The sequence below is a fragment of the Perissodus microlepis genome, chromosome 20, assembly GCF_051167445.1.
Source record: "Perissodus microlepis isolate ML-2025 ecotype Zambia chromosome 20, ASM5116744v1, whole genome shotgun sequence".
NCBI lineage: Eukaryota > Metazoa > Chordata > Actinopteri > Cichliformes > Cichlidae > Perissodus > Perissodus microlepis.
In genome coordinates this window covers 23967536-23979024 of record NC_140480.1, presented here as the reverse complement: position 1 = coordinate 23979024, position 11489 = coordinate 23967536, and positions in this window count along the sequence as shown.

Below are 11489 nucleotides of genomic sequence, written 5' to 3'. Positions count from 1 at the left end.
ACACATAATTTATTAAACTGATGTATGAATACTGCTATATTCTTGAATACTGTTTTCTCTCTCCCATGGGCTATGTTTTGTCCCGTCTCCCTATATATGTATATGTATACAAACTTGAATTGAATTGAAATTGAATAACTCTGTGTACTTGTACTTCTGTTGTATAAATTAAAGGGATATAGAAGCTAAATCAGAAAAAAATTACATTAAATGGGCCCTAGTGTAACTTGACCACAACATCCCACATATAAAAAAAAAAGCTTTCAGGTGTTTTGTTTCTTTGTTTTTTTTTAAAAAATATATATTTTAAAGTACACAAAATGAGCAAGTGCAACTCATATCCTGGAGCCTTCCTAAGCAACATAAAGAAGGTTCAAATTGTAAACCTTAAAACTCAGTGAAAAAGTAAAACAACCAAGCCTAAAGGAGTACATTGATAGACTGATGCCATTACTAAATGACACGTGGCCACTAAAGAAAGAAAACTAAATTCTTTAATCTCTAAAATCTACGGAGGAGGTAAAGGTCTGGCAGCTTTTACAATCAGAGTTATGATCTGAATGCGCTAGTTGTGCCAAATACATTTTGCTTTTCCATCATTAGCTCTATAAATTCTCTATAGGCTTCTCTTGTTAAGATGTTTGTTTTATCTGTTATTTCAGTTATTAAGTTGCAGTATGACAATCTGTAAGGCTGGGGAAAAAAAACGCCACACTCTTGTTTATTAACCACTTTTAATTAATGTCAGTTAATGAGTTCTAGCTCTTTATAACCTGTTTCAGTACACCGTGATGGGAGGGGAGGTTTTGTTTCTGTGGAATGCAAGAATGAAAGTATCTGTAGGGTTTGACACTAGCAAGGCCTGGCCCAGTGCCAATAAAAAAAGAGAGCTGCATAAATCGGTGGCTGTTTGGGCCTCCTACTACTGTTTGTAGTAGGATTGTTATGATACTAGAAAGCTTCAGACCTGATACAGATAGTCACTATACTGGACTATAATTTCAGAAAATTATAACTATAATTTTAACTTGTCTGTAGAACAAAAAATACGGTGATAAGGTGTATATATGACAATATATAAATAAAAAAAGAGCAGAAGTAGAGTATCTTTTCTATCGTTCCATTGTGGTCCAGTTCTAGTGACTTGGCATGATATTTTATACTGATCAAATAGAGTTGGCAAGGTTGCCATTGTTTCTTTCTAGTTCCTGGTTGACCTTGTTTAGCCTCAATCTGGCGCTGCTTTGGAGATACATAGCACTTTTTAGAGAACAATAATTGAGTTTTCTTAGTAAATTAATACTGTTATTAAAGTGTTGTTCAGTGCTGTGAACGTCAACTATTGATTATATGTTGCAAACAAGGACAGCTGGACACCCGACAGCCAAGTAATCATTCCTGTTATACTTGGCCTGGAGTCTGCCTGGGCCACATGTGAGGCTGGTGCATTGTAATTAAAATTCTCTCGGGAGAAGTCATAAAAAACAGGCAAACATGAGGGCATCCACACGGACTCATCTGATGAAATTTATGTAACTTGGCTCTCAGTGGACCCTAGCAGACTTGTGTGCATGGAAAGTATTACCAAGGCTTTAAGCTGCTATTGAGTGAAAATCTTCCTATGAAGATTTCCAGGGATTCCTGATATATTTTAAAACATGTACACCTGTGTGAAGACATATCCGCAGAGCTTCAAGATGACAGTGATTCACAGGCATTTAAAATTTCACATTTTTGCATTTTCCATAGATGAGTTTTCAACTGTAAATACCTATTCTTACATATTTATCCCTATATTTGTTCTTTTTTCAACAGAAAGTTTGATAACAGGAATAGTGATGATAGCGTCACACTGAGGAGGACAAACCCCAAATCTGAAATAAAAACCTTTTTCAAAAGTTGACATCTCATCTTTTTAACAGTATGTGAATGTTTAAACCTTCCTTGAACAAACCAAATATAGTCATTTGTAAAACGACCTGTTCAACAAGCTTAAACATGTGGGAAAGTAATTTGCTTATTTTCATCTGCTTCCTTGCAGCCTCCACTATTTTCCACACAACCACAGCGTGCTTGCTAGGTTGTTGAACCAGACAAAATTAATGCTGGCTCTATGAAGAGTGTTGGCTGGTTAGTTGACAGATTCTTGTGGAGTTATCTGCAGGCTTACAGTAGTTGCCCTCCAGCGTCTGTATATTAGGGGTGCAACGATACTCGTATCGATATTGAACCGTTCGATACAGTGCTTTCGGTTCGGTACGCATATGTATTGAACAATACAAAATTTTTAATTTATTTGATCAACTTTCCTTCTGACGATGCTGTCTGTGTTGAGCGCTCAGTGGATCTGCACTCGACAGTGCAGCCTAGGCGGAGTAGTCGAACGCAGATTCACTGAGCGCAGGGCAAGCTAGCCAGACAGAAGTTAAGCCCTCCTTGCAACATGGCAAATTGAACCTCCCCCACCCTCATTCAGATCTGGCGTTTGGAACTATTTTGGTTTTCATGGGACGTATGACCCTGAAGGTAAGCGCGTCATGGACTAAAGTAAAACAGTATGTTGGATGTGCCACGCAATGCTCAATTACATGGGTGGGAATTAGTGTGTTAGCGCAGTTAGCTCGTTAACGTGTTGGCCGTCCAGCCCCACGCACGGGGCGATCCGCGGTAGCTCGTTAACGGAGATTTGCCGTGTTGTGGCGTTAACGTCATTTCAACGAGATTAATATATGACTGCACATTTACTCCGACAGCATCCTAGTGCAAAGACAAACGTCAACTATCAAAATCATCGACGACTAATTTTATAGTCGACGCGTTATTTGAAGCTTTGTAAGATCCTAAAAGATGCAGGACTAAGTAGTAGGATTTAAGAGTGTAATAATGGACCGAAACAGAAGATGACAGCAATGCAATACAAACATGCCAGCTGCAGTTACATGCCAAAGAAGAAGAAGAAGCAGTCTCCGGTATCGTAGCTGTGTTCAAATTCAGGGGCCTCATCCTTCGGAGGCCGCATTTGTTGGCCAATTACGTTACAGCGAAGCGACGAAGGCTGTTCAAATTTGAAGGTTTCTCCAAATGCGGCCGACAAATGCGTCCTTCATTTCCCCAGATTGGAAGGATGGGTTGGGTGTATCCTTCGTGGCCCAACCTATCCCAGAATTCATAGCGCGGCCCAGCCAATTCCATGTTCCAACAATGGCGGCAGCTACTGAGTTTTAATATTACTCTTTCTGGGTCACAAAATAAACTTTTAACATATTTTCAGGCAAGAATGTAGCTGTGTAAACTTCATATCTCTGCTCGATTTATCAAGACATCACATATTTGCAAAAGTGCTCTGACGATTTCGGAGAGGTCTGTTACCCACCAGCTCGATAGCTAACCAGGGTTCAAGGCTCACTAGAGCTGGCGAGAACACCCCCCGTGGTCTTTTGCTACTTCAGTTAAACATGATATATAAGTCACTTAGATAACGTAAAAATCTTATTGTTTGCCTTTTTTCAGTGTTTTATTTGTTCCTGAGTAAATCAGTTTGGCTGAGATTAAAGTTATAGTTTTCACACAGCTGAATAAACATCAAACAGAAAACTGAAGTGTGAGATGGTAGAGAATATACTCCGGTGTCCTGTTATATTTTATATGTTATATTTTAGATAGCAAGGAGCAGACGGCTGAGTTTATTAAACTCCACCGAGACAATTTTCCAATTTCATTAAAAGTTTAATAAACTGTCACCTTGTCTTTATTTTTAGTTAGCACATACCTTAAAAACTTCAAGCTGTAAGATAATGATAGTTATATAAGAGCAGATGCACGCTGGTGCAAGAAGCTGTACGTTTTACTTCCAATGGATGCATGATCTGATTAGTCAACTAATTGCAAAAATAATCGGTGACTAGTCGACTATCAAAATAATCTTTTGTGGCAGGGCTACTACCAGAGCAATGAAAATTTGCTTTGAATATCATGTCAAGGAATCACAGATAGTTCAAATTTAAACCCCATTTTGTTTTAAAATGAGAACTGCAGATTTGTGCACCATATCCACTGATTCAGCAACTTAGTGAAAGAAGCTAAATAGGTGCAAGCACCAAAAATACAGCCTATAAGTGGTTTCTTCCAGTAATTCCATAATTGTAACACACTTAAATCTTAAAGAACATGTAATTAATTACTCATTTTTTTAAGATAATGTAAATATAATTCTTATCAACCAAACAATAATTATTATCAGAAAATCGACAATTTTGTACTGTATCAGGTGGGTTTGGGATGTTAAATTTGTTTATAGTCACAGAATAGTCATAGAAAGAACAACAAATTACAAAAAGAAAGCTAACTTCATTGACAGAGAAAATAACTAAAAAGAAGACTACAAAAAAAAAACAATTCGTGAAAATACAGCAGGTCGTAAAAGCCATATTTGCGTGACAAACATAAAAGCCTTAAGGTTACTTGGGTCTAAAGGGAGGAGCTCATTTTTGTGCCAAGAGTTTTATGTTTTATGTTCTGACTCTGCAGTGGGAAACATTTTGAAAAATCACCTAACTAAATCTCTGTGTGACAAGGTGCTACATGTAGTGATTGGTAAAAGTCATGCAGATTTTTGAAAATTATTTGCACTGTTGGATTGCTTTGTTCATGTTGAGGTTTTGGGAAAACCAAACTATGAGCAACTTCTTCAATGGATCAACAGTGTTAGGCATCAGTTACTCTAGTGCAATCATTGAGCAAATGTGAACACTAGTTTGATGCCAAGAAAAATATCAATAAGACTACCTTCTCACTGAAAATGGAGTCTTCATTGGAATTGGTTATTGAGAAAGCTTTTCCTATAACTCCCAATTCTTTTTTTATTTTATTTTTTCCTTGTTTGCTTTATTTTTCTCTTAATATCTCAACTTTAATGTATATATAGTGTTTAGAGAACCTCTATGTGTGATTCAGAGAGAGAAATCATGAGAGGCAGTGAGCAGAATTTTTTTTCCAGAATATATCCCTGTCTTTCCATAGATGTGGAAAGACAAAGGCTGTTTGTATATAATTTATGTACAAAGCTCCTCAGCAGGATTTCTCTCAATTCAGCTCATTTTGACAGCTTTATGGCACGCCATCCAAAAAGCCCTCAGGAGGTTGATATGTCATTTACATAACCTTATAAAATAACTTCAAGATACAGAGCAAAGACACACCGACATAAAAACTAAATGTCCATAACATTAAATGGTCTAAATGTTATCATAAAAGTTAAATACATATATACACCTAAACTATGTGGTTCTTGTTTAACACATTAACACTAATTCACACTCAAGCAAAGGTTTGGGGCTGCAGTAAATTATTTGTTACTTAAGTAAACATTATTGTTACATTCCACCTATGGTCCTTTTCCTGCTTTGATATAATGGTATGGGTATTGTTAGAAGATAGTACTTACTACACTATAACTTTTTTGGAGCGGTTTGGCACTGTGCTCCCACAAATACAGACACACATATACACATATACAGTAGGGGTGCAACGATACAGAAAATTCACGGTTCGGTTCGATACTTTGGTGTCACGGTTTGATATTTTTTCGATACAAAAAAATGTTCATGCCTTTTTAATTTGTCATTTATTAAATTTTCACGGCACATTCCGCACCACATCTCTGTGCGTTCATCATTTGTTTGAAGCCAGCTCACCTCCTGCAACTACTTTTCCGAGAATACGTGCTTCTTTTGTGGTTCGGACTCCTTCTGACATTTCTTTGGAGGTGGAGGAACATCACAGTAATTGCTTAAAGGAGCTTGCTTCTTCGACATCTTTAAGAGTTCTAAACAAATGTCTGTCGCAACTTCTTATCTTGTGCGCGTTTTTTATTTTGACAGCGAATGCGCACCTGCGGACCACTTATGTGCAGCCCTGGTTATTTAGCTTGTCATATTGCAGCCACAGAAATTCTTTTGTCCATGAAACCATAAAGCTGCACTTTCTTTTTGCCTTATAGTCTGATTTGTCATAACTTTTCCGTTTTGTGGTAAGCTTTTCTTTGGCTGTCACTTCTTCACCCTGACCTGTCTTATTTGGCTCAGCAGAACTAAAATATATATCCTGCTGCTTTTACACACGCACTCACATAACGCTCAGCGATTCTCTGCGCGATCAACCTCTCACATGTTTAAGCTTGCTGCGGGAGATTTCACTTGTCATGTTTGCATAGTAAGCTAACGATTGATAAGACGATGTCAGAGGAATTGGTGCGTAAATTATCATCACTCACCAATCAGTACTGTCGCTCTCTATACACAGTTCGCGCGATTGCAAAGTGAAAGCAAAAAACAAGCGCAAATTCAAACGCAATTTCAATATGTCACATATTGACAGTGGCTCACCGATGCCAATGACATAATTACCCAGCTACATTTCCGAAAGAATGCAAAAGCGTTGCCATATATTTTACCTTCCTACGATAGCCCGACGGGCAGGGCAGAGATAAATTTTGGTAGCCCGACTGGAAAAATCGTTAGCCCCAGGACGTCGGGCTAGCGATTTTGCGAGCCCTGTATCTGATTGAGGAATCACTCATCTTTGGAAAAGAGAGTTTATTACAGAGAAATGGCTCTTTCCAAAATAAAAGCTATACTATACGCTTCGTCTGGGCTATACTCTCAGCAGCATATTAAACATATCAGGTCCCCATAAGGAGAATCATGCGCTAACAGCTGTCTAAATGACTCGGGTAAAGTTTGTAGCATGTGTGCTTGTTGTTTTTGTCTGCTTCCACTTTTCTTTACTTGTGTCAAGCCAGCCTCCAATTCGAGACTTGCAGTCAAGCCAGCCTCCAGTTTGTTTTACGTTCCCTGTGTATTCAAAGTAGTACGGGAATGGATGTGGAAACCGGATTTCAAAATAAAAGCCAACTTCGAGTGAATTAACAGATATGTTAAGAACATAATAACAAATAATTTAGGCTTTTTTTTTTTTTTTTTTTTTTTTTTTTTTACAAACTCTAATGTTAGATCTATATGACACAGCCTTGTACCCTAATTGTGCCCTGTCACTATCAAGGCCATCTTATTTGATTTATCTGATTTCAAAGTAAAAGCCCTGTGAATCTTCATTTTTGAACTACTCTTTCAATGACTTCATAATGCTCTTAAAAGCAAAATTCGTATTTCCAAATACTATTTGAACTTTATATCAACACTTTCCAACCACAGTCTTTTTCACAGTAATACCATATCAATATCAAGTCAGTCTGATTTTGCCTTTCATAGTAATGGCCCTTTGAAATTGCCGATATTTGACTTAATCTTCTAACGATTCAAAATGCTCTAAAATGAAAAATTCTTGTTTCCACAGGGTAAGTCCACTTTAGATCAATAGTATACAGCCCCACAGTGATACCATATCAATATCAAGTCATTCTGATTATGCCTTCCAAAATAAAAGACTTTTCAAATTGTCCATAATTGACCTACCTTTCAGTGATTTCAAAATGCTCTAAAATGGAAAATTCCTGTTTCCACAGGGTAATTCCACTCCAGATCAACAGTATACAGCCCCACAGTGATACCATATCAATATCAAGTCATTCTGATTTTGCTTTCAAAAATAAAAGCCCTTTCAAATTGTCCATAATTGACCTAACTTTCAGTGATTTCAAAATGCTCTAAAATGGAAAATTCTTGTTTCCACAGGGTCATTCCACTTCAGATCAATAGTATACAGCCCCACAGTGATACCATATCAATATCAAGTCATTCTGATTATGCCTTCCAAAGTAAAAGCCTTTTCAAATTGTCCACAATTGACCTAACTTTCAGTGATTTCAAAACGCTCTAAAATGGAAAATTCCTGTTTCCACAGGGTAATTCCACTCCAGATCAACAGTATACAGCCCCACAGTGATACCATATCAATATCAAGTCATTCTGATTATGCCTTCTAAAATAAAAGACTTTTCAAATTGTCCATAATTGACCTACCTTTCAGTGATTTCAAAATGCTCTAAAATGGAAAATTCCTGTTTCCACAGGGTAATTCCACTTTAGATCAACAGTATACAGCCCCACAGTGATACCATATCAATATCAAGTCATTCTGATTTTGCCTTCAAAAATAAAAGCATTTTCAAACTGCCCATATCTGACTTGCTCCTGGAACAATTTCAAAATGCTCTAAAATGGAAAATTCCTGTTTCCACAGGGTAATTCCACTTTAGATCAACAGTATACAGCCCCACAGTGATACCATATCAATATCAAGTCATTCTGATTTTGCTTTCAAAAATAAAAGCCCTTTCAAATTGTCCATAATTGACCTAACTTTCAGTAATTTCAAAATGCTCTAAAATGGAAAATTCCTGTTTCCACAGGGTAATTCCACTCCAGATCAACAGTATACAGCCCCACAGTGATACCATATCAATATCAAGTCAGTCTGATTTTGCTTTTCAAAATAAAGGCCTTTTCAAATTGCCCATATATGACTTACTCTTGGAGCGAATTCAAAATGATCTAAAATGGAAAATTGCTGTTTCCACAGCATAATTCCACTTTAGATCAACAGTATACAACCCCACAGTGATACCATATTAATATCAAATCAGTCTGATTTTGCCTTCCAAAATAAAAGACTTTTCAAATTGCCAAGATACGACCTACTCTTTTAAAGATTTCACAATGCTCTAAAAATGAAAATTGCTGTTTCCACAGGATAAGTTCACTTTAGATCAACAGTATACAACCTCACGATGTTACCATATCAATTTAAAGTAATTCTGATTTTGCCTTCCAAAATAATGGCCTGTTGAAAATGCCCATAATTTACCTAACTTTCAGTGATTTCAGAATGCTCTAAACAGGAAATTTTCTGTTTCCACAGGGTAATTCCACTTTAGATCAACAGCATACAACCTCACGATGTTACCATGTCAATTTCAAGTCATTCTGATTTTGCCTTCCAAAATAAAAGACTTTTCAAATTGCCCATATACGACCTACTCTTTTAACGGTTTCAAAATGCTCTAAAAAGGAAGATTTCAGTTTCCACAGGGTAATTCCACTTTACATCAACAGTATACAACCTCACGATGTTACCATATCAATTTTGAGTCAGGCTGATTTTGCTTTCCAGTATAAAAGACTTTTCAAATTGACCATAAAAGATATACTCTTTTAACGATTTCAAAATGCTCTTAAATTGAAAGATGCAGTTTCCACAGGATAATTCCACTTTAGATCAACAGTATCCAACCCGACAGTAAAACCATGTAAATTTCAAGTTGGTCTGATTTTGCCTTTCAAATTAATGGCCCGTCGAATTTGTCCATATGTGATATACTCTTTCAATTTTTTCAGAATGTTTTAAAAATGAAAATTGCTGTTTCCACGGGATAATTTCACTCAAGATCGACAGTGCACACTATCACGGTGATATCAAGTCAATTTGCCTTTCAAAGTAATGGTCCGTTGAAATTGTCCATGTATGACCCACTCTTTCACTGACTTCAGAATCCCATTAAAAGCAAAGTTGCTGTTTCCACAAGATCATTTCACTCTACATTGACAGTATACAACCCCACAGTTTTATCACGTCAGTATCGGCATTATAATTGTTCATTTGGTACTTTTAATAATTAAACGCGGATGCTGTTAACAGGACAATTACTGTTTCCACTAAGTAATTGGAGTTCATGCAAACCATACACAACCTCTACAGTGGTAACATCTCAATCTCAAATCAATCTCGTTTTGCATTTCAGAGTAAAAGCCTTTTGACTTTGTTTATAGGAGCTTCTCTTTCCACAACTTCAGAATGGCATTAAATGGAAAGTTCCAGCTTCTATGAATTAATACCAGTTTGTGCCAACACATATCATTGCATATAATCTAACAGTGGAGTTGGTGACCATACTTTTCGGTGACATTAGAATGCTGTTAAATAGGAAAATCCCTGTTCCCATGCAATATTTTTTCTCTAAATCAATAATATACTCCCTCAAAGTTGTACACTGTGAAAATCAAGTCTTTCTTATTTTGGATTTAAAAATAATCACCCTGGAAATGGTTTGCAAGCTGTTTTGTAATTTCTTTATTTAGAATGACATCTTTCCACAGACTTGAAATATGAACGTACTATCAATTACAACTTACTAGCAATTTCAGCTTCCTTTTACATCATCTTTATGATTCAATTCTGTCATAATCAATTGAGTCTGATTTTGCTTTTCAAAATGAAAACCCAATATGTTTAGTATCAAAAGTACTCAGGTAGTGTGACTGGGAAAACTGAGGATCAAGGATATTAAAGGGTAAAGGCACTGATATTCAATAACTAATACAATATTAGTGCCTGGAGCTCAAATGTCAGTAAAAAGGCATGACGGATGCGTAGGAATTAATAAAGATCATTACTGGGATTAAGGGGACAGGCAACCAGTCAGCAGCATTAATATACAGTATATGAGGTTTATAAAATTCTCAAAAGGATTCAGTTTGCAGCTCTCCATTTCCTCTTCCACACCAAGCAATGGCCTCCAAACATCACTACGCCTTTGATTATTTAATCATGTGTTGATCCTTTTCCTTGACTGTATTTTGTGGCTTTAAACCTGACAAACACCCCCAACTTGACTATGACTTCTGGCCTGGTTATGCTACATACAACTTGAGAAACTAGACCAGGGCAAGGAAGGTTACAGGTTATGGTGGTATCAGCCAGTGTTCTCAGGACTAGCCCAGTAAAATCCACAATCTGTGTCTGAAGCCAGACGAGATGCTTGTGTTATGGAACTTGTTTTGTAAAGACTGTGGTTGGAAAGTGTTGATATAAAGTTCAAATAGTATTTGGAAATACGAATTTTGCTTTTAAGAGCATTATGAAGTCATTGAAAGAGTAGTTCAAAAATGAAGATTCACAGGGCTTTTACTTTGAAATCAGATAAATCAAATAAGATGGCCTTGATAGTGACAGGGCACAATTAGGGTACAAGGCTGTGTCATATAGATCTAACATTAGAGTTTGTAAAAAAAAAAAAAAAAAAAAAAAAAAAAAAAAAAAAGCCTAAATTATTTGTTATTATGTTCTTAACATATCTGTTAATTCACTCGAAGTTGGCTTTTATTTTGAAATCCGGTTTCCACATCCATTCCCGTACTACTTTGAATACACAGGGAACGTAAAACAAACTGGAGGCTGGCTTGACTGCAAGTCTCGAATTGGAGGCTGGCTTGACACAAGTAAAGAAAAGTGGAAGCAGACAAAAACAACAAGCACACATGCTACAAACTTTACCCGAGTCATTTAGACAGCTGTTAGCGCATGATTCTCCTTATGGGGACCTGATATGTTTAATATGCTGCTGAGAGTATAGCCCAGACGAAGCGTATAGTATAGCTTTTATTTTGGAAAGAGCCATTTCTCTGTAATAAACTCTCTTTTCCAAAGATGAGTGATTCCTCAATCAGATACAGGGCTCGCAAAATCGCTAGCCC